Genomic DNA, 23,485 nt, shown 5'->3' with positions numbered 1-23,485 from the left:
AGGCTCTGCGTCTAGTTGTTGTTAGATGTAAGGTCTTAAAACTGGGAACTTCCAATAGGTCTTGGTCCTCAGAACGAAGGGATCTCTGGGGTTTATAGGGAGTGAGGCGGTCCCTCAGGTACATCGGCCCTAGACCATGTAAGGCCTTGAAGGTAAGCACCATCACTTTGAAAGTGATCCGGTGCTCAATTGGTAACCAGTGCAGCTGCCGTAAGATTGGTGTTATGTGGCATCTCATCAGGACTCCCGCAAGGAGCCGGGCAGCTGCATTTTGCACCAATTTGAGCTTCTGGATCACCGACACAGGAAGGCCAATGTAAAGGGCGTTACAGTAATCCAGTCTCGAGATGACTGTAGCCTGGATCACCGTAGCCAGGTTGTCCCTAGACAGATAGGGGGCTAGCCGTCTAGCCTGCTGAAGATGAAAAAAGGCAGTTTTGGTAACAGCTGAGACCTGGGCCTCCATCGTCAATGAAGGGTCCAAGAGGACTCCCAGACTCTTTACCAGTAAAGACGGGCGTAGCACTTCGCCATCCAGGGTTGGCAACTGGATATCCCCACTGCCCGGTCGGCCCAGCCATAAGATCTCCGTCTTTGCTGGATTCACCCTCAACCTACTGGAACGCAACCATCCAATAATGGCCTTGAGGCACTGATGAAAACTGTCGGGTACAGACTCCGGTCGGCCTTCCATCTTTAACACAAGCTGAGTGTCGTCAGCATATTAATAACACTCGAGCCCGAAATCTCGGACCAGCTGAGCAAGTGGTCGCATATAGATGTTAAACAACAGAGGGGAGAGAATGGCCCCCTGAGGAACCCCGCAATGTAGAGGGGACCTCTCAGAGACCAGGCCTCCCCTCTCCACTCGCTGTCCACGGTTGTGAAGAAAGGAGGCCAGTCAATTTAAAGCTGTCCCCCTAACTCCAGCAACGGCAAGGCGATGGGTCAGAAGATTGTGATCGACTGTGTCAAATGCTGCTGTGAGATCCAATAACACAAGCAGCACCGACCCGCCCTGGTCAAGCTGGCATCGGAGATGATCCGTGATGGAAACCAATACAGTCTCTGTCCCATGCCCCACATGGAAGCCGAACTGGAAAGGATCCAGTCCGGCTGTGTCATCTAGGAACTGCTGCAGCTGCACCGCTACTGCCCTTTCAATCACCTTGCCCAGAAATGAAAGATTCGAAACTGGGCGGTAGCTGGAGGGAACCGAACGATCTAAATCTGGTTTTTTCAGCAGAGGAGAGACCACCGCCTCTTTTAATCCCTTTGGAAAGACTCCTTGCTCAAGGGAGCTGTTTATTATCTTCAGCAGCGGGTCACGTAATCCCTCCAGGCAGGATTTCACCAACCATGAGGGACACGGATCGAGGGAGCAAGTGGTCGGTCTAGCTGCAGCTATGAGCCTATCGAGAGCCTCTGCGTCCAGCAGGATGAACCGGTCGAGGGTGAGCCCAGCGAGTGGCCATGGCGTCCCAAGTTCTCTCACTGTGTCGATTGTGGCAGGGAGGTCCCGGTGTAGTAGCGAGATCTTGTCGGTAAAATAGCTCTGAAAAGCCTCGGCTGAAAGGGCCTGATCATCACTTTTTGGGACGATAGGGACCGTTGTTAAAGATCGAATAATTTTAAACAATTTTGCTGGGTGTGAGCTGGCAGATGCTATCAGAGAGGCGTAATATGCTCGCTTTGCTTCAATGATAGCATGTTCATAGGACTCCATGAAAGCCCTATAGGTTTATCTCGATACTCCATCACAAAGTTCTCACCACACACTCTCTAGCCGTCTCTTTTCTCGCTTCATCGGTCGAAGTTCCTCGGTGAACCAAGGAGACCGGTTTCGGTGGGGTTGGAGAGGGCGTTTAGGGGCGATCTCATCAAGTGCATTGGATAGCCTGGTGTTCCATGAGTCCGCCTGTGCATCGATCAAGTCGGTGACTGGCTCCAGATCTCTCAGAGCGTTCCGGAACCTACTGGGTTCCATATGATTCCTTGGGCGAGCCCAGATCAGCTCGGCGCCCTTTTTGGATGGGAAGGCATGCTCCAACTTGACTCTTAGGGCACAGTGATCCGACCATGGAACCTCTATAGTAGAGACTTGGGTCACTTGAATTCCTGCGCTGAAGATCAGATCTAGTGTGTGTCCCGCCTGATGCGTAAGCCCAGTACTACAAAGCGAGAGTCCTAGTGTCTCCATGGTGGACACTAGGTCTGTAGCCGCTAATGAACAAGAGTCCGCATCAGCGTGGACGTTGAAAACTCCCAAGACAATGAGTCTGGGAAACCTTAGGGACCACTCCGACACCGTCTCAAGCAGCTGGGGTAGGCTGTCTGCTGGTGCACTGGGCGCACGGTACACTAGCAGGAAGGCTATACTCTCAGGAGAATCCCACACCAGACCAACACTTTCGATGCCAGAGATGTTCGGTACAGGAGCTGCCCTAAGAGTGAAGCTTTCTCGGGAGAGCATAGCCACCCCCCCCCCCCCGCTTCCCAGTTCGCATCTGGTTGGTGATTACATAACCTGGAGATGTTATTTCCTGGAGTAGGATCTCGTCCCCCTCTTGGATCCAAGTTTCTGTGATACACACTAGGTCAGCTCCCTGGTCAGTAAGAAAATCCCTGATGGCAGCCGTTTTATTCCTTATGGACCTAGCGTTCACCAACACCAGAGTAGGAGGGGAGGAAACTGGTAGCCTGTCACAGGTGCACTTGGGGATAGGCCGCAGGTCAGAGGGGGCCCGAGTCTCCCGTCAACTCAGCCTCCCTCTAGACTTCGGCCTGAGCCTACTATCATACCTCCCCCTCCCCGAGATCGTAGGAATTCTCATACACAGACCTACTTCTCTTGGGGGTTCTACAGCAAAAGCTAGGTGCCCAGTGTTTGACTGGCCCCCTGAAAAGGGGATGGAGCATGGTCAGTTAATAAGTGGTCATAAGGGGAGCCCTCAGGATGATGAGGAGCAGGTGTAAAGATCAGAACACCTGGCCGGCATTGTGGGTAGGGGGATGGTCCAAGGGACATCAGGTCCAGGGTCCCTTGAGTGTGTTGGGGTGAGTTCTTAACTCCAGCAGACTGGGAGGGCACTCTCTCTTTTACAGTCGCTGCCGAACCAGCATTCTGCAAGGCGCTAGTAGCTCCCTCTGCTAGTAAAATAGTTTGTTCTCCTTTCTCACCAGAAGTCCGGCGTCTATGAAGGCAGCATTTCCGTCTCTGGTTAGGATGGCCTGCATGCCTGCGCCGAGGCTTCTTGGGGTTTGGGGAAGAGGACAGAAGCTCACCGACTGTTTCGCCAAGGTCAGCCGCCAACTTTGGTGCTTGCCTCTTTGATAAGGAGAGGCAGCGACGTCGATGGGGGTTTTCATGGAAGGGGGGCACTGAAGGAGAGACAGACACCCATCCAAGGATCTCTGTCACATCTAATGCCTCCACTTCAGGCAGAGAGCGCCAATCCCTTTCCTGTCCGGTGGTCCCAGGAGCTCCCCATCCAGACCACAGGCATGGGCAGGTTGGCCCAAGATCGAGAGGGCAGAGACCACCAAACAAGCAGCCATGTGGAGCTGACTCCAACATCTCCCTCTTCGGCATCGAGGGTGTACTCTGGCCTGTCTCGGGACTCTCAGATGGCTCTCCATTCACCAGGGAGGCTCCACACAGAGTTGAAGGAGGCTCCTTAGGGTAGTCCCGACTTTGATCCCACAGGTTGGCACAGCCTGTTTCCAGGCTTACCTCAGCTAGGGGAGTAGTTGTTTTGCAGATTGCCATACCACTAGAGGCGTAAGGTTTGTGTGGGGCTTCTATTAAAGCTGTTGTGAAGGTGTTATGAGGGGCAGAACTGATGCTGGAGTTGGATAACACAGCACAATTCCCTGGGATCTCCTAGTCCAGGGTAATTAGATCTGCAGGCTCAGGTTCATGGAGTGATTTAGTACCCCTAGGGTGCTCCTTGGGGTTTTTTCCCAGATGCAGGTCTTGCATCCCATAAGTGTATCCCTTTAAGCTTCCCAAGCTCTGCTGGGTGTGTTTGGCTCTGGAGACTAAGGGGAGAATGCTGTTGTAAAATACTGGACTCGGAGAGAGGCCTTTTGCTGCAAGCTTAGATCTTAGGCGCAGCAGCAGTAAAGGTATGTGGTCCGAGGAGAAGCTTAATATCACCCTTGTATTATGTGTATCAGAGGGGAGCATCTCTACAGAGTGGAGATCAATTTGATTCATTTCTCTATTAAGTAGGTGGTATAGATGTCTTTTGGAGTGATAGGTAGAGTTCTAGGGAGGAAGCCTTCTTCTGTAGCAAAAAACTGTTAAGCAGACCTTCTTAGGAGAAAGCACCAGCTCCACGGAGTTTGCTACCTCATGCAAATGCAGAGTAGGCTCTCTACAGTTGAGTTTTTTCGGGGCTAGATCACAGATGGTCTGTCTCCGTTGTTTTATTTCTGTCTGGGTTGCAATAATGGAGTCGACTTTAAGGTTGATATCTCTGAGTTTGTTGTGTAAGTGCTCAACCATGGTAGCAACCAGTTGGAGCATGTGCAAGTAACTTGTCTCAATCACTTGTTCGGAGGTTTGTATGCCCTTATCTTCCTTGCTTCTGTGGTTGTTGCTATTACTGTTATTCAGAGCCACGTTATTTGCAGCACTTCGCTTATGCTTTTTCAAACTCTCACTACCCCCATTTTCCCCTATTTCTCTATCTGCAAGAACAGAAAAACGGTTTGAACAGAAGTCAGCAATCCTCTTTAGTTTTGTTGTAGGAGCTGAGGGGGAAGCAGTGTTTTCTGCTTCTCTCGGGCATTTTTTTCTCCTCATGTTAACAGCAAAGCTTATCAACTTGCTAATTTATGGCGAGAGGGTATGTTCGGTCAAGGCCGACAGTCAAACTATCCTGTTAGAAAGAAAATAAACAGAGAGGCATCCAAGTCTGCTTAGAGATCCCACTACTGCGGAGCTCCCTTGGACGTGTCTGCTCCCAGATATTGTAGATTATCTGCCTTGATAGTCTGAGTTATATGGCTGTGTGGAAGGGTCCACAGAGGTACATCCATCCATATAGGTTTTAGCAGCTTTCCTCTCTTTAAGCATGCTCACCACATTTTGGGCACAATTATAATCCTCTCCCTTGAAGAGAATTCATCTGTTTATAGCAGAATTCAAAGCTGTACAGCACTAACTGGTTGAATTTTGTATCACTTCATGTTGTTACCTGTGTCATCAGGTTAGAACATATGGCAACCCATTGAATAAAAGACCTTCAAGACCCTTGGTCATCAACACAATCATGATGGTCTGCCTAGAATGGGTGAGAAGCTGACGGCAACTACTGGGGAATTATGGCAGCGGTGTGTGGTTCTTCTTGGAGGAAAGAAGTCAAGGAAAACACCATCCTCTCTAGGGACAGAGTCATCCTAAGGAAACTAGTTGGGAAATGCCCACTTCATATTTCATTTCCACTAAAAAGCAGAGTTTAGAGAAGTCAACCTGGATGTAAGGGGGGGGGGGAGGGAGAGAAGACTAGAATTCCCAGAATCACATCCTCAAACACTTGTCCAGGCTTGCTATGAAATCACTTTGACTACAGTAACTGCTAATTTTGACCAAACCTGTATGTTACGTATGGGCAACTGCAGTTGAGGATGAATTTAGTCTCCCACATTCCTGGCATAACCCAGTTTTCATTTCCCGGTGATTTGTGGAATAATTGTAGCATTGATTACCCTAAACACCCTAGATCCTGTCTGATCTTGGTCAATGAATACCAGCCACCACAGGCTATACAGGCAGTCCCCGAGTACCAAACATTCGACTTACAAACGACTCATAGTTAAGAATGGGAGTGAGACACAGAAATCTATTCCTCAGAAGAGAAATTCACTCCTGAAAGAGTTATCATGGGGAAAAGGTATCTCCATTGAAGCTTTATCTCCAATCCTTGTTTCTACAAGAAGCCAAATTTTTCAAAATCCAATTATCACAGGGACAGACGGTGAGGTGAAATCTTCTGAACAGGGGCACAGACAGTGAAATAACACCACAGGAGCATTAATCCTTCCCTATGTTATCCAAAGCTAAATAATATATATTTTTGACTGGAGTTACACTTAAAAATGTACCTGTTTTGACTTACATACAAATTCAACTTAAGAACAAACCTACAGAATTTATCTTGTTCATAATTTGGGGACTGCCTGTATTTCAGAGGAAAAAATTGGGAAAACAATTTCTGAATATTCGTTGTCTAAGAAAACAATAAAAATAAATAATTCACTTCCACACAGCCATATAATCCAGAATATCAAGGCAGATAATCCACAATATCTGTTATTGTGGATTATCTGAGTCCACACTGCCATATAATCTAGTTCAGTGTGGGTTTTATACAGCATTTGAAACACGGTAGTCAAGCTTCATCTGCTGAAATAATGAAAATGGAACTTTGTATTAGCTAAACATGAAATAGTCCTATAGAAAAGAAAGAAAACTCCTTAAGCAACTCTTTAGGAAAAATCAGATCTATTTGATCTGAAAGTGAAAGTCACATTGCTTCTCTAAGCATTATTCTTTTTAAGCAGGAAAAGCAACATATTTCTCTTGCAGGAGATGACTGACAGAAAGCCAGCTTGGTAGTGTAGCTTAAGCACTGGATTACAACTCTGGAGACAAGAGTTCAATTCCCCCACTCAGGCATGAAAACTCACTGGTTGATCTAAGCAAGTTCTATGCTTTCATCAGCAGGAATCACTGTGATGGGTTCACCTTATGGTCACCATAGGTCATAAATGACTTGAAGGCATGGTATAAATACTCAAGCATCTTCTGATGAGTGCCAATAAAGTTATGAATGGTGGTTCACTTGGATAAAATGTTTCACTCAGCTCCTAACTGATGAGTTGACATCTATGATCAATGTATCCAATACTCACAGGCCAATCCCCTTCATCTCTTTTACTTATTTTTAACCTTGATTTTTGTCACTGCATCAGATTGATTGGTGAAGACCCTTTGTATCTAAGGGCCCTTCCACACAGTCATATAACCCAGAATATCTAGGCAGATAATCCACAATCTCCACTTTGAACTGAATTATCTGAGTCCACACTGCCATCCAATCCAGTTCAATGTGGATTTTATACAGCTGTGTGGAAGGGGCCTAAATTGATAGAGACCTGAGTGGATCAAGCTTTACAGTTGAATAAAGTTTCATGTTACATCCTCACTAAGGCCACTTCCACACAGCTGTATAAAATCCGCATTGAACTGGATTATATGTCAGTATGGACTCGGATAACCCTGTTCAAAGCAGATATTGTGGATTATTTGCCTTGATATTCTGTGTTATGTGGTTGAGTAGAAGGGCCCTAAGAGATGTGTCTTGGGTTACAGCCTTAATTGGTAAATTAATAAACCGTTGCTTTAATTTATCATTAGGATGTAAAGTCTAATCTAATTAATGTATTGTAATAACAAAGAATTTTAAAAGACTATTTCCCCCATTTCTTCAAAAATAGGATGGAAAGAACTTAGGGTTTCTCTCTTTCTCCTTCTCATAAACACAAAAAATGGGATGGAAACCTAACAGATTCCTCTATCCCCAAGGACCACTCCATTATTAGTTTGTTTTTCGTATGTCTGCACACAGAGTCTATGTTTTTGTGCACTGGTGATGGAACTGACATGCCTCCAGTTTAGCCAGAGCCAGTCCAACAATGAGGCGAATTAAGCGGTCGCTTCGGGCACCAAACATACAGGGGCGCAGTCGAGACTGCTTTTTCTGTTGATTTGTTGTAAAACATGATGTTTTGGTGCTTAATTTGTAAAATCATAACCTAATTTGATGTTTAATAGGCTTTTCTTTAATGCCTCCTTATTATCCAACATTTTCGCTTATCCAACGCTTTTATTTTTCAGTTATTGTTTTTTTTTGGGGGGGGGAGGGGGCGGCGCCAAAATTCTGTTCGCCTACACTTGAAAAATACCTAGGGCCAGCTCTGAGTTTAGCCAGCATGGATTGGTTCTCTCTGTATATGCATGGTAGGTAAGCATTATCATTAGTTTCAGTCCTGCCTGCTCTGCCATGTTTCCAGGTCCATAGAAAGTGGAATGTCTCCCCTTTTCTGTCATTTTACAATTTCCTAGGCAGTGTTTACTATATCTTCTCAGATGTTATGCACACAGAACATAATGGCTGAACCACCAGTATGCCAGTTATGTATCTCCACTTTCACATAATCCAAGGATAATGAGAACATTGTATTACTCTGTTAGTTATAGTAATCAGAGGGAATAACTCACCCAATCTTTTAAAAAATTTACTTTGTAAAATATATTTTTTACTGTACATAAAAAGCCAGGGTACATTCAGCCTAAGACAGGAAAACCCACACATACCCCAATCTCTAGATTAAAATATTAGTTCCTCTTTTACATCTCTTCTATCAATATATAGCTGATAGAAGAGATGTAAGAGATGCTTAGAAAAGTATTCTTTGTAAAGAAAATTGGGCTGTGCTGTTATAATAATAATAATAACTTTATTTTTATATCCCGCTCCCATCTCCCCAGAGGGGACTCGGGGCGGCTCACATGGGGAGAAGCCCAGTTTCAACATACAAAAGATGTAAAACAGGTAAAATAGTATAAACATACAAATCAGCATAAAACATCAACATCAAAACATTAGAACATTAGAGTCTGAACATTATATACAAACTGTAAGATAAAATTCAGCAGACTCTACAAGAGGGAATTAAGGATCTCATTACAGAGTTCAATCAATAAGAGTGGAGTGTGATAAAGTGCAGTAGTTGTGGCCACTAATAACTAACCGGAACTATTTATTCGAATGCACATCGAAATAACCATGTTTTAAGGTCCTTTCGAAAGATGGATAGTGAGGGTGCCAGCCTGATCTCCCTGGGGAGGGAATTCCAGAACCAAGGGGCCACCACCGAGAAGGCCCTCTCTCTCGTCCCCACCAACTGTGCCTGAGACGGGGGTGGGAGCAAGAGGAGGGCCTCCCTCCTGTTGTACTGTACTACTTCCCTTCCATTATTCATTTGAGTTAGTTGCTATGTGTTCCTTACTTTTTTACAACAAAATCTGATGTCACACGTGTAACAGCTTCCAAACTCAGAGTATTAATCTCCTCTTTGTGCTTCCTCAGGAATGGGCCAGATATTATCTGATTACAAATTGAACCGAAACAGCAGTTGAGTGATTCCTAAAACATAAAAACATAAAATAGATGCAATGCTGGCATTCTTTTGCAATTTTCCTGATCCTATGTTATTGGTTGCATCTATATCAGCTGAAATTCTCCAGAGCACTCTGTTCCAGACTTGCCCCATATCTGATCTGCTGTTCAGATGGCCAGACAAGCAGTCTAGTACTGGTGCACTGTCCTCCTGGGGCTGCCACTGCTGACTCACCAGCCAAAGATAACTCCCTGGACGAGCCTTGCTAGTGATGTTGCTTCTGATGAGGCCACAGAAGGGCATCCAGCCATAGTGACCACTAGAAGAAATATCACCAGCAAGGCCCTTTTAACATGTGGACACTGGATTGCTCCAGATCCAGTCCAATTCAGCTGTTCACAGATCAAAAACACAGGAGTCACTCTGGAGTTTCCTAGAAGCTCTGGAATAACTTGCTGTTCTTCTTGTGCCGGGTTAATGGCTGGAAGCAGTACTTTTGCTGCAGACCGGCATGTTGGCAGGTTCCAAATGAATTGGTCTTTTTTGGCCCATGTAACCACACCTATGACCATAGCAAATTTTTAAAATGCAGGATTGTGCTGATAACAACCATGCATCAGTTCAAATAGGAATTACAGTAGAGTCTCACTTATCCAAGCTAAACGGGCCGGCAGAAGCTTGGATAAGCGAATATCTTGGATAATAAGGAGGGATTAAGGAAAAGCCTATTAAACATCAAATTAGGTTATGATTTTACAAATTAAACACCAAAACATCATGTTAGACAACAAATTTGACAGAAAAAGTAGTTCAATACGCAATAATGTTATGTTGTAATTACTGTATTTATGAATTTAGCACCAAAATATCATGATATATTGAAAACATTGACTACAAAAATGGCTTGGATAATCCAGAGGCTTGGATAAGCGGGGCTTGGGTTAGTGAGACTACTGTAACAAGTTAAAATCAACTGCTATAAATTAACTTCGATCAGAAAGGGGCAAGTTAATGAAATTTATTTTTAACTTGATTTGTTAAGTTAGAGTTTCAGAATTAAATTAATTCCACAATTAAGTTATTAATTACCGTATATACTCGAAGATAAGCCAACTTTTTCAGTCCTTTGTATGAGCTTATAATCGGGTCAAGGTCAAGGCTGGCAACAGAGCCTGCAGGCTATTGCTTGCAATATGTGATCTATTTCTCTCTTCTCCCTTATCAGTGTGTTTTCTTTTGCAAAGCCGACCTCGCTCTTAATCAAGGGAATGTTTTGAAAAGAGAAAGATGCCCTTGCAAGTCAGGAAGAAGAAAAATATATATTCATTAATCTTATGAAAGCATTTTCCCCTGAAATATTTGTTAAACTCTCCTACAGATATATAGGCATTAACCCCTTTCAAGCTTTTGCAATCTCTATGTACCTTTATATTTGTATCTATCTATATACATTAATTTTATATATGAATTTTCCCTTCATATGTTTGCAGGTCTTTGCAAATCCTTTATACATATAGATCCATGTACCTGTGTTGATACGCAGAAGGAATGTGCAATACTAAAAAAGAAGCTAAACCAGATTTATCAGTCCTATAGAGCAGAAAACTCCTAGAATCTCCCCAAAATGTACTATACAATCAAAAAACAATACAAAGCCATGTTAGTGAGAAACAAGAGGGAGAAAATGAACAGAAGATGGGATGCCCTGGTAGATGCTTCCTTAAACAACAACTCCAAGCAATTCTGGACCCTGGTCACAGGAATGCTGGGAACTGGGAAAACCTCTCCCAAATGCCATATACCAGTTCAGGTGTGGGAAAAGTATTTTACTATACTATATGGGTCAAATGAAGAGATACCCAGAAGGGAGTGGGAAGAAAATCCAGTGATCTCCTTCGGTAGCACAGATGCACCACAATGGTCCCCGGTGACCGGTAGGGAGATTAAAAGTTTGATTTCATCACTGAAAAACGGTAAAGCCCCAGGCCCAGATCAAATAGCCCCCGAACATCTAAAAAACAACATCTCTTGGTGGACAGCCTTTCTGGCCCCCCTCTTCACACACATTAACCGCACAGCCCTAATTCCTGCCCCGTGGTCAAAATCTATTATAATCCCAATTTATAAAAAAGGGGACAAAAACGACCCAGCAAACTACCGTCCCATCAGCCTGCTCTCGGTGGTGGGAAAACTTTATTCTCGCCACTTATATAACAGGCTCCTAGACTGGTTAGACTCCGAAAAAATAATAGGCGAGGAACAGGCAGGCTTTAGAAAAGGGAGGTCTACCATAGACCACTGTATTGTGCTAAACCACCTAGCTGAAAAATACCAAAAATGTCCCTACAAGGGATAATATACTGCTTTCATCGATCTAAAAGCCGCGTTTGACTCTGTCCCAAGAAATTTCCTGTGGCAAAAACTGCAGGAGACCACAATTGACAAAAGATTGCTCTGGCTGATCAAGAGCTTATACTCAGACACTACAACACAAGTAAGATGTGGTGTACAAGGCAACCTCTCAAAACCAATAGCTGTCAACAGGGGGGTGCGCCAGGGCTGTATCCTGGCCCCTATTTTGTTTAATTTATACCTGAATGACTTGGCCGCCCATGTTTCACTACCAAATGGACATCCCCCTAAAATTTCATCCACCAATATACCCCTATTGCTGTATGCAGATGATGCTGCCCTCATATCCTACACCATGGTAGGACTCAAGCGAGTGCTGAGGGCATTCTACGAATATTGTGAGAAAAATCAGCTAAAGATAAACTACAGTAAAACCAAAATCATGATTTTCTCAAAAAAGCGAGCCAGACACAACTGGTATATAGGAGAAAACTTAATACAAGTTTCTTCCTTTAAATACCTGGGGGTGACCTTTCAGGCCTCAGGCTCCTGGGGTTGTCATCAAAAAATGGCAATACAAAATGCTTTATCCAGTAGTAAAGCTATACTATGCTTTTTCTACACAAAAGGTGGTCAATATATCCCCGCTGCAATAAAGGTTTTCCAAGCAAAGGTAACAGCCCAGCTACTTTACGCAATTCCTGTTTGGATCACAGGCTTCTCATCTAAAGCTGAATAAGTTCAATCAGGGTTCCTTAGAAAACTGTTCGCTGTCCCCAATTGTGTTCCATCTGCTGTTTTAAGACTTGAATCAGGAACAGCCTCATTGGAATCAACAGCTTGGAGAAGGGCCCTAGGATATTGGATTGAGAGGATATATAAAGGACCTGAAGCAGGATATATATATTTGATTCAAAAAGACCTCTTCAAATCCCACCAAATCAAAGCATTAAATGAGAAGTTTAGGCAATTGGGGCTTTCAGAGAATATACTGAGGGGTTTTGAGTATAAAAAGACTGTGAAGATCTTAGCAGAGCGAATTAGTGACATAGACAAACAAACCTCAATGACTCAGGCGCGCTCCACATGCTCCCCATTGACTCTAGGCCTAACATTTAATTCTATGGGAGGTGCTAAATATCTAGAAAACTTAAATATACCAAAGTTTCGCCTTGCTTTTAGCTGGGCCAGATTCAATGCACTCAAATCAGCCATACTAGAGGGCAGATACAAAGGCATTAAATACGAACACAGAGCATGCCCTTGCGGGGAGGGAAATGTCGAAACTGTTATACATGTACTTTTTATTTGTACAATTTACAAAGATGATAGATTAAGGTTAATATCACCTCTACTCACTAAATGGCCAGGAAGAACCCTAAATTGGTACCGCAGTTATTTACTGTCTGACTTTGACAAAAGGATAACGGAGCAGGTGGCTAAATTTCTCTTTTCAGCGGCAAAAAGCCGTAAGTGCTTCATGAAAAATCTGTAAGTGTTGAGAGTATAACAAAGAATATCTAGGGGACAGTTTACTAATCTGCAAACAGTTTTTGTTTTAGATTATAAAGTTAGTCAAATAGCCAATAGAGATTGTACATACCTGTTATTAACCATAAGTCAAATGCAATTGTCATAAATTACTCAAATGCTGTATTCCATCTGTACTTGATCTGTACTACATCTGTACTATAACTTGATCCTAGCCAATGGTTTGTTGACCGAAATAAAGGCTACTGACTGACTGACTGACTGATGTACCTGTGTATCTGTAGCCATACATATACATTATTTTTATATATGAATTTACCCTCATATGTTTGCAAGTCTCTGTAAATTCTATATAGATATAATTATCTATATAAAGAGAGATGTCTGGATAGATATGAATATATTCTATCATATCTATTCATTCTATTGGGGCCCGGGCTGTGGCGTAGGCTGGAGAGCAAGCCAGCTGAATCCAGCTGCAATGAATCACTCTGACCAGGAGGTCATGAGTTTGAGGGCCGCTCGGAGCCTATGTTTGTCTTGTCTTTGTTCTATGTTAAAAGGCATTGAATGTTTGCCTATATATGTAATGTGATCCGCCCTGAGTCCCCTTTGGGGTGAGAAGGGCGGAATATAAATGCTGTAAATAAATAAATAAATAAATATTCTTACCTACCTATATGTAGGGCTTGCAAATGTTACAGGGGGGAAATGAACACACAAATATATATAGACATGTCTAGATAGATATGAATATATATATATATATATATATATATATATATATATATATATAGCTTTCAAATACTGTAGGGGGAATACACACACATATACATAGAGAGAGGGGGGGTTTGCAAACGTTTCAGGGGAAAATGCATATGTGAAATTAGTATCTATAATTATAGATTCTATATCTAGCTCTGCATTGTTTATATAAGCATTGAATGTTTGCCTGTTACTATGTTGGAAGCCGGCCTGAGTCTCCATGGGGAGATAGGGTGGGATCCAAATGAAGTTGTTGTTGTTGTTATTATTATTATTATTATTATTATTATTATTATTATTATTATTATTACTATTATTATTATTATTATTAGGATATTATTGATACCATATTGTTTTTGTTGCCCCTACTTTTCCACTTATAGAGCTAATTTATTGCTTTTCTTTAAAATACGGTAAATATTCAAAAACATTTAACCTACTGATGCCTGGATTAATGAAATGTTATTGGTATCTATTTTTATTTTGAAATGTACCCATAGCTGCTGCATGTCCCACTCTCAGCTTATACTCGACTCAATACGTTAGCCCAGTTTTTTGTGGTAAAAATAGGTGCCTCAGCTTATATTCGGGTTGGCTTATACTCGAGTATATACGGTAAGTCATTTACTAATTTAATAAGAAGCAGTGCTAAAGACCTAACACATGTCAGGTTGTTCATCTTCTTTGCCCAAAACCTAGGTGATTTTTTCCAGAACTACATGTTTTACCTTTTGGTAGAATTTTAGTCTGGGAATTGCAATGTTTTTGTTTAATTATCTAACACACTGATTTTAATTCATGATTACAGTCTGATAGTTACGTTAGTTTCAAGGTTAAAAGATTTTGAACCAATAGGTAGTAAGACCAACCAGCAAGAGGGCGGTCTTCTTTGCATCTTGGGTAATGCATTGGACTCTGTATAAGAGTGCTTCATCTCTCCTTGGAAACTGGATTTTGAAAAGAAATTTTATACTTGGGTATTTTGCTTCAATTTGTGTCAGAATCAGTGAGCTTTAAAAAATCAGAAATAAAGAAATATGGTTATAATGCAAGGATACAGGGAAATCAAGAAAAGAGGCTTGATAGTATGGGTAAAAAATAGGGGTTTCAAGAATTCATGCAGCTGTTTCCTAAACTTAAAACAGGAACAAGTTCAGGAAGGGAGATTAAAATAATGGGTGGTATTTTTTATCTTGGTTCTGATAAATCTTTTAACACAGGCATGTAATATGAACTTAAATATCAATTAAATATCAATTTAATAGTAACATATTTTTCTCTGTTGATGTAAAAACGGTTGAATTGGAATGTTAGTTTATTAGCAATCAACTAAAGACAGTTCTGACCTAGACATCCTCCTTATATCCACATTGTAATCCTTCAATGCATTGATTTCTGAAACCGAATGAAGCCACTAAATTACCCTGTTTCAATATCCCTCTCATTGTTTTTGTGCAATTCAAATCTAAATACTTTCTAATACATTTGAGGGCCATGCGACATTGATGCAGGTGTCCCATGTTATTTTCTTCAAAAACCCAGCCTTTTCCCATTAAGATTAAGACCCATAGTACTGGAAAAGAGTTGTTTTTAATCTCCTTCCCATGAAATTGGCATCGAGGGAAAGAAGGGAAATCTGTTGCACCAGAGCCGCATCTACACAGCTGCTTTGAATTGGAATATATGGCAGTGTGGACTCAAATAACCCATTTCAAAGCAGATATTGTGGGATATTCTGTCTTGATATTCTGGGTTTTATGGTTGTGTGGAAGGGCCCAAGTGCAATGAGTGTGAGTTTTCCTGTATGCTCCTACTAGCCAGTTAGCAAGGCTATGCAACAGAAAGTTAGATAGTCTTAGAAATCTCAATTTGATTTTCGTAATTTAGGTATTTACTACTGTTCTTTAGCAGAAAAAAATCTGCCAAATAGCTGTATGTGTGGGGTTTTTTTAACAAGTATTCTTTGTAATTACAAAAATAAAATGTCTAAAGACCATACTCTTAATTACATTTGGAAATACTTAAAATAACTCTTAAAGCCACCAGATCAAACCAAGGTTAACAGAATAATGGCTGATCCATGGCAACTCAATGGCTGAACTGAGGCTCAAACCAAAATGTTTCCAGCATACACTCCTAAATAATGTAATAACACCAGTTTAGATCAGATTTGCAAAGTGTTAACAATTCTGAAGTTTACGTGGACCCATTCAGCTCATGTACAGAGCATAGTACTTTCCATAGTACTTTTCCATAGTACTTTTGGTTCAAATCCCTGCTGAACAGCCTGGCCTATAATAGAGATGCAAGTACTCTACCTCTGGTAGGACCCCACCTGCTACATTCACATCTTTCTAAGTGAGGATTATTCTATTCAGAGAGGAAGTCTGCCGTTAACCCAAGGGGTTTTCCTCTGAAGCATGCTTCTGCATATTTTCTGTCCTTGAGTGCCGCGATTTTCTTCAGAATGCTATAAGAACCTCATGCCATTGAAAACCACAGGAAATCATTGGGTGAATAAAAATTCCAAGCCACATCCTGCACCGGGGCTTAGGTGCTGTGTTAGGTGTTAAGTTAAACCCAGCCTGCTTAGTATATAGAAGCTGAAGGGCATTCCAAAGGGTATGTCAAAAGGTGCAACCTGTTACACATAAGTAGGTGTTGAATAGGGGAGAGCATCACTTCCAGTGCAAGCATAGAAGAGCTATAAAGCAAAGCAACAAAGGCCTGGATTTTTTTCAGGCAGTTTTATCAGATAAAAGGAATCATAAAGCTACCAATGGTTGTTAGGTATGATGGCTGTATCTGGACTCTTGTATCAGATGCAATATTTCTCTGAATACCAGTCACTGCCATACATGAGTAGGAAGATGGTAGTTTCCTACTACTACAAAGGTAGTAGGAAAAGAAGGCCACATTAAAGATAGATGACTTCGATAAAAAGAAGGCATGGCCCTGAATTTGCAAGACCTGCATAGGGCTATAGAATGCTAGAGATCATGATGAACTCTCATTTGTTGACATAAGTTAACTCTAGAGCTAGCATGGTATAGTAGTTTGAGTATTGGACTACAACTTTGGAGATTCAGGAATCTATTTCCCCACTCAGCCATGGAAAATCACTGGGTGACCTGGGATGAGTCACATACTCTCAGCCCCTTAGATTCTCCTTAAGTTTGAAAGACTTGAAGGAACACAACAAAATGATAATCCAAAACCGCTTTGATGGAAAACAAAATTCAACATGTATGTTCTTACATGACTATATATTCCACCATGACAAAGTTCTACCTCTTCTTAGACAGTTGTTGATATTCGTTCCAAAGTAATTCCAGCTGAGTTTCAGGAGTGAAATTGTGTTGTGATTGTCCTCATGGAGGATCTGCTGTGGCTGATAGAGAAGAGGCCTAAAACTGTATTGATCCTCTTGCATGTTCTGGACACTTTTAATATAATTGACCATGGTAACCTTCCAGTTTGCCTTGTGTGGACATGGTTAGTGGCATGTTGCTAAAATTCTCTCTGAAAAGAAAAATAACCAGTTTTTGCTAATATGGTGCTCATGATTTCATCTTTTTTTCTCTGCTCTTTTCAAGATCTACATGAAACATGTTGGCAAAAAAATCAGGAAGTTTGGATTGGAACATGATTAATAAAGTACACTCAGCAATATTTCTTATCTCCACTGGCTAATTTTGGGGGAAGAAATAGAAACTGAACAGTTGGAAGGAGTTTTGATAAAGGAGAGTGTGTTGAACCCAGTGAAAACAATCAGAACTTCTGCCAATTTTAGTAATTTTCGCTGCTTTGAGTCTCTTTTAAAAGAGAAAAAACAGGATGATAATGATGATGATGATGTGATGATGATTGAAAATGTGTCACCTTTTTATGAGTTTATCAGATAAAGTAGGCAAATCACACAGCAGGCTAACAGTAGGATCACATAGAGTTGTCCTCTTCTGTTGTTTTGGGTGGAGACCCTTGGGAAGCATTTCTTTTACAAAAGGAAATAATCAATGGATTATTTCTGCTTATAAAAGAAACATTTTCCAGGTTGTTTCCTACTAGGAGAGCAGCAGGAGAAAAGCAATGTCATATGATAAATTCCAAAGGATGCCAGCATGGTCCCAGCATTACCTTCCAAAAATGTTCAGGTAGTATTGGCACCTGGAAGCTGACAACCTTACTCTGATTTTGCCTCCATTGATCATGTACTCGTTACATCCTATTGAAATAATTAAGGCTCTTTTTAGACATTGTAGAAACTTCAGTTTATTTGCAATGCAACTATAATGCTAGAATGATAGTAGAATGAGCAGAATATTATATCAATCCTATGTAAATGATTAGAATTAATTTCTTACTTCATTTTAACATTATATTCTGTTCAGGAACCACTTGTACCCAAAGGTTTCAGGTGGCAGGTACAAGGGGCAGAGCCTTTCCTGTGGAAGATCTGAAAGCTCTTCTCTTCCTGTTTCGTATTAGGCAGGTTTTGAAAATGTTTTTGTTCTAGAAAACGTTTTAGGGCTGATGGTTGTATATTTATGCTGAATTTTGGAAACTGCTGGGTGTTTTATAATTTAGATATGTATTTTTAAATTGTTGTGTCATTATATATACTGATTTGTGGATCATTTATTTATTAAGATACTGAACTAAATTGATTAAAATAAACACATTCTTAACTTAGTGAAATTCTAGGTTCAAGTACACAAGGCCATTCTTTACGAAAATTTAAAAGCACATATAATCTTTACAAAGTTGACATTTTTCTATCTCAGCTTCAAATTTCAAAAACAAGGAAATTCTGACAGCTTAGCTTTTGGGAATCCAAGTCATCCAATGTCACATATCAGGAAAAATGAAATGGTTCCTCCCTTCAATGTAAGGGATATTGTTCTGATTCTAAAACGAGAAACTCACTGATTCATTCTTCAGAATCATATCATAAAACATTTAGTGATTATCGGAAAGATTGGTTCTCAGGGAGTTGTGTAAGAAAGACCGAATGCCCCTGGATTTTCTAATCTTGTGACACGATTACAAAGATTGCCAGTTTACAGTGTTAGGTGTGTGTATGTGTGTTCTTTTCCTTTCTCAAATGCACTCTTCTGTTTTATTCACTCTGTACTTTCCAGCTTTGTCATGGCTGCACACTTCCTGTTAGACATTCAGTCAGCTGAGGCTGTCGAATTGACTGGCTCTACTGAAGTAGACTCTCCGCGGGATTTTTTTCACATCCTCTAATAAAAATAAAAGGCCAGTGGCTGTCTGCCAGAACTTTTCTTGGGGGAGGGCTTTGATTTTCCCTTCCTTCCTGCCTTGCCCATTCATAAATTTTCCTGAAAATACTTCAGCAAAAAGCTGAAATACAATTCCCTGTAATAAGAACAAAATGCAAAGTGCTTGGACACATTTCAAGAATACCAAGAACTCTGAGTACAAACCACTTTAATGAATCAATGTTTTGCCTTGTTGCAGTCATTATTTTTCTAGAAAACTAGTCCCTGTCAAGTGTATGTTGTATTATTCAAGTTGTCTGTCAAAGGTGGTTTTGCCAGTTTATTCTGAAATATACCCTATAGACATGGCATATATTGGCTGTCTCTCATCCAGAGCTGACACTGCTTAGCTTCCAAGATCCATTGGGATCTGATTCCTTTAAGACAGGGGTCTTCAAACTTTTTAAACAGAGGGTCAGTTCAAGGTCACTCAGATGGTCGGGTGGTGGATTATAATTTGAAAAAACATGGACAAATCCCTATGCACTTTGCACATAACTTATTCGTAGTGCAAAAAACATGAAATAACAATATATTTAAAATGAAGAACAATCTTAAGCGACATAAACTTACCAGTATTTCAGTGGGAAGTGTTGGCCTGCTTTTGGCTGATAAGATATTCAAGTCAATTAGCATTGTGGTGTTGTGTGCCTTTAAGTTGTTTCAGAGTTAGGGTGACCCTCTGTCTAAGGTTTAGGATGGGGGATGGATAAATGACCTTGGAGGGCCACATCCGGCCCATGGAGCTTAATTTGGGGACCCCTGCTTTAGAGCACTTTGGATCGTTTTCCTTGCCATGTAATAGAGGGTGAAAAATGGAGGCTAACACACACTTTTCTTTAGCCCACATTATATTCTCTGTGCACTTGCTTTCCCCCCTGAATTTGTAATGGAAATGCCTAAACATACTAACCCTTAATCTTTTGGCTGAGAGTTTTCACAAGGTTTTGTATTGAGGTTAGAAGCTATGGTGATAACCCACACTCCCATTTGAAAATACTTGTTTTAAAAGTGTTTTAGTAACTTTAGCACACTTTTTCTTAAATTGCTCGTCACTTAAAAACTGTGTTTATTCACGCATCTTCACTGCTAAAGGACACCATTACAAACTAGCTCAGGAGTGCGATATTGTACCCACCTACGTGAGAGAATTAATCCTATTGAATTTGGTCAGTGTTGAATTCAGTGACTAGGCAAGCTCAGGATTGTGGTTTAAAGCAGCTTTCTTTGTTCTCATGGTGTATCTCCTTTCCATGGCTGGTTGGAGCATTTGACCAACTCTAAAGGCCAGGGGCCAAGTTCATGCTTAGCCATGGAAGCTCATTGGGCGACCTAGGGCTACTCACACACTTTCAGCCCCACAAAATACTGTGACAGAGCCACCATAAACCCAAACCAATTTGAAGCTACATAACAATAACAAGCAGTGGGTTGCCTCAGGGTTCTATCCTTGACACTATGAGTCCATTTTAGCAGTCATGGTCCCATCCTACGGAAACCCGCTCTTTGTTCTTTTCAAATGAATTGAAAGACAAAGAGCTCTAGTGCTGTACCCAAATTCATAATTCCATAGGATTCAGCCACTAAGATTAATGTGTAATCAAGCACTACAGCTGTGTTGTGTGGAAAGGAAATTGCTTAATGCAATGCTATACTAGCAATCAAATGAATACTGAGAGTGCTTGTGTAATTTTTCACTGAGAACCAAAACCCACCCACAAAGAGTCAAGGCACCTTTATTCAGAAAGACTTAGTCAACCATAACCCCCTTTTGCTCACCTGGCATTTGTATTGCTTTCGTCTGCCAAGGCCATGGATTTTATTTTGCAGTGGTGGTGAAATGGCATCGGGTGATACTGGTTGCCACCTTCCCATGGTCATCATGCTACATTCACAGACTTAGCTTGTACAGTGAGTCTGGGTGTTTCTGTGGCACCATCCTCTTGGTTCCCATTGCTGGAAAAAGGCAACACAACTATGCAATACCAGCAGCTGTGTAAAATGTACATCACCATTAAAGTAAGTTTTCACTATCACGTGTCATGGACTAGTGGCAAGTGTGTGCTAATGTCCTGTGTCCCATTTTATGTGACTTAAGGTACAGTAGAGTCTCACTTATCCAAGCTTCGCTTATCCAAGCTTCTGGATTATCCAAGCCATTTTTGTAGTCAATGTTTTCAATATATCGTGATATTTTGGTGCTAAATTTGTAAATACAGTAATTACAACATAACATTATTGCGTATTGAACTACTTTTTCTGTCAAATTTGTTGTATAACATGTGTTTTTCTGCTTAATTTGTAAAATCATAACCTAATTTGATGTTTAATAGGCTTTTCCTTAATCCCTCCTTATTATCCAAGATATTCGCTTATCCAAGTTTCTGCCAGCCCGTTTAGCTTGGATAAGTGAGACTCTACTGTAATAGCATTATTGCCATACAGGTGCTTGGAATTTTTGCCATTGTCTGCTTCCAGATAAAAGTCTTCGGTAATTTACTTTACAATGGATCATCTTCTTTGACAAAGTTATCTTTTGTGGGGGGAGGGAAGCTCCAGCCGTGTCTGCCCACGTGTAATCCCATCCAGCACAAGTTGGATCCCTATTCCGTGGTTTACCTTCCGACTGACCAGGAGTACCTCTATCTTTTCTGGATTAAGTTTCAATTTGTTTGCCCTCATCCAGTCCATTACTGATGACAGGTACTGGTTTAGGGTCAGGACAGAAATTATGATTTTCCAATAATTTCATGTCAGTGACACACAATTTAGATATGCATCATTTTGTGATACAGTCATTCAGTTTGACTAGCAAACCAAAGGTTAAACTAACCCCTTATAACAGATACGGACACATACATAAACTGTAATAGCAAAATGTATGGTAACAAAACATCTCTCATGAAAACCTTTCACTTACATTTTAAATTTATATTATTGGCATGATAATGACATACATTTCCAGTATTTTTGTCATTTCTTGTTAACTTCATGAGACACAGCTATACACTGCAGCCAATAACATTAACCTGTCGCTATACAGTTTGGATAGTTGTCTTGCAATTATAAGATGGAGGAAGGGAAAAACCCACTTTGAATGCCTTGTCCAGTGGATGCTGCACTCAGTACTGCAGCCAAAGAAGTGGGGATGGTACAGAGGTGGTCCAACGGTGAGGCGAATTAAGCCGTCGCCTGTGGCGCACACCAACAGGGGCGCACTTGAGGTGCCCCTGTGTAAGCATAGTGCTGCTGCGGTGGCGCCGTTGCCTGCCACCATTGCCCATGCTTTTTTTCTGCCTCAGAAGCCCTGTGCATGCGCACAGGAGTCCCATCGCCCAAAACGGCCGATGGGACTCCTATGTGCATGCGCAGGGATTCGATTGCTCGCACAGCCCATAAGGCACGCCAGCCACCCATCCGTGCGAGCGATCGAAGCGCGGACGGGTGGCTGGGGAGGCGGACCTTGGCATCGTGGGCCTGGCCACAGAGCCGGCCGCAAACATAGGTGACGGGGCTGGCAGTGCCACGGCGGAAAGAGGCCTGGGCGTGGGCATGGTTTGTGGGGTGGAATTGCGGCAGGAGGCCTGGGAGTTGGGGGCAGGCATGAGGACTACGGCAGGCGACCAAGCAGCAAGCAGCTGCTCCTCGCCGCCGTGGCCTCACCCGCCACCACCTCCACTGCCTCCGCTGCTGCCTCCGCCTCCTCCTCCACTGAAATTTGTAGGAAGGAAGGCAAGTGGGGGTTTTTTATTTGTGTAAATGTTGCATTTTTTTAGAGCTATTGGTTTTGAGGGTGTGCAAAAATGGGGGGGGGGACAAAAATTCTGTTTGCCTCCTCTTCAAAATCATCTATGGACAGCTCTGGGTTGGTATCCATGAAAGCCCATGAGAAAATAAAAAATAATTAGTTTTAAAGATGCTGCCACATTTCCCCTTTTCTATTTTTTCCTCCTTTCTGGATATTTACAGGATATCTATTTATTGTAGAGAGAGAGAAGGAGAGAGGCTTACAGACCTGCTTTCTTCCAATTGAAAATATCAAGACGATGTACAATCAATTGCAGCATAGAAACAGATTAATGAATGATTATTCCTTAAAACAATTAAAATGACAAGAACCAAAGTGTGTGGTAAATACAGGAAGGAGAGGAACTGCCAAAATGATTCCTGATTTAGTAGCAGGTGAGACTTTCTAGGGTGGGTATTCCATAATTGGCATGGCACTGTTGAGAAAGACCTTTTCTTTGTTGTTCAGTGGTCTTCTTCTGATAAAGAAGATGCCAGGAGGAGGCTAGGTTTTTCACCTAAAGACAATCAGAATTCAACCAGCAACAGTTCCAAGTCCCACCACTTGTAGGCTCCCAAAGGTAGGGAAAACAAATCCTCGTTGTTATCCACAC

The 23,485-nt window shown here is 41.7% G+C and overlaps 1 protein-coding gene across 1 annotated transcript in view; it reads left to right on the top strand.

The window, feature by feature from the left end:
* The first annotated feature begins 4,023 nt into the window (after window positions 1-4,023).
* The window catches only part of tnfaip3 (TNF alpha induced protein 3), an 81,551-nt gene continuing 62,089 nt past the window's right edge, over window positions 4,024-23,485 (top strand). The window contains exon 1 of the mRNA XM_062978273.1: window positions 4,024-4,128. The gene's annotated coding sequence lies outside the window, so the exon portion shown is untranslated. The remainder of the gene's footprint in view (window positions 4,129-23,485) is intronic.

Source organism: Anolis carolinensis, chromosome 1, assembly GCF_035594765.1.
Source record: "Anolis carolinensis isolate JA03-04 chromosome 1, rAnoCar3.1.pri, whole genome shotgun sequence".
In the NCBI taxonomy this organism is placed as follows: Eukaryota; Metazoa; Chordata; class Lepidosauria; order Squamata; family Dactyloidae; genus Anolis; species Anolis carolinensis.
Note: the sequence above shows the minus strand (reverse complement) of the source record. Positions and strands in the feature narration are given on the sequence as shown.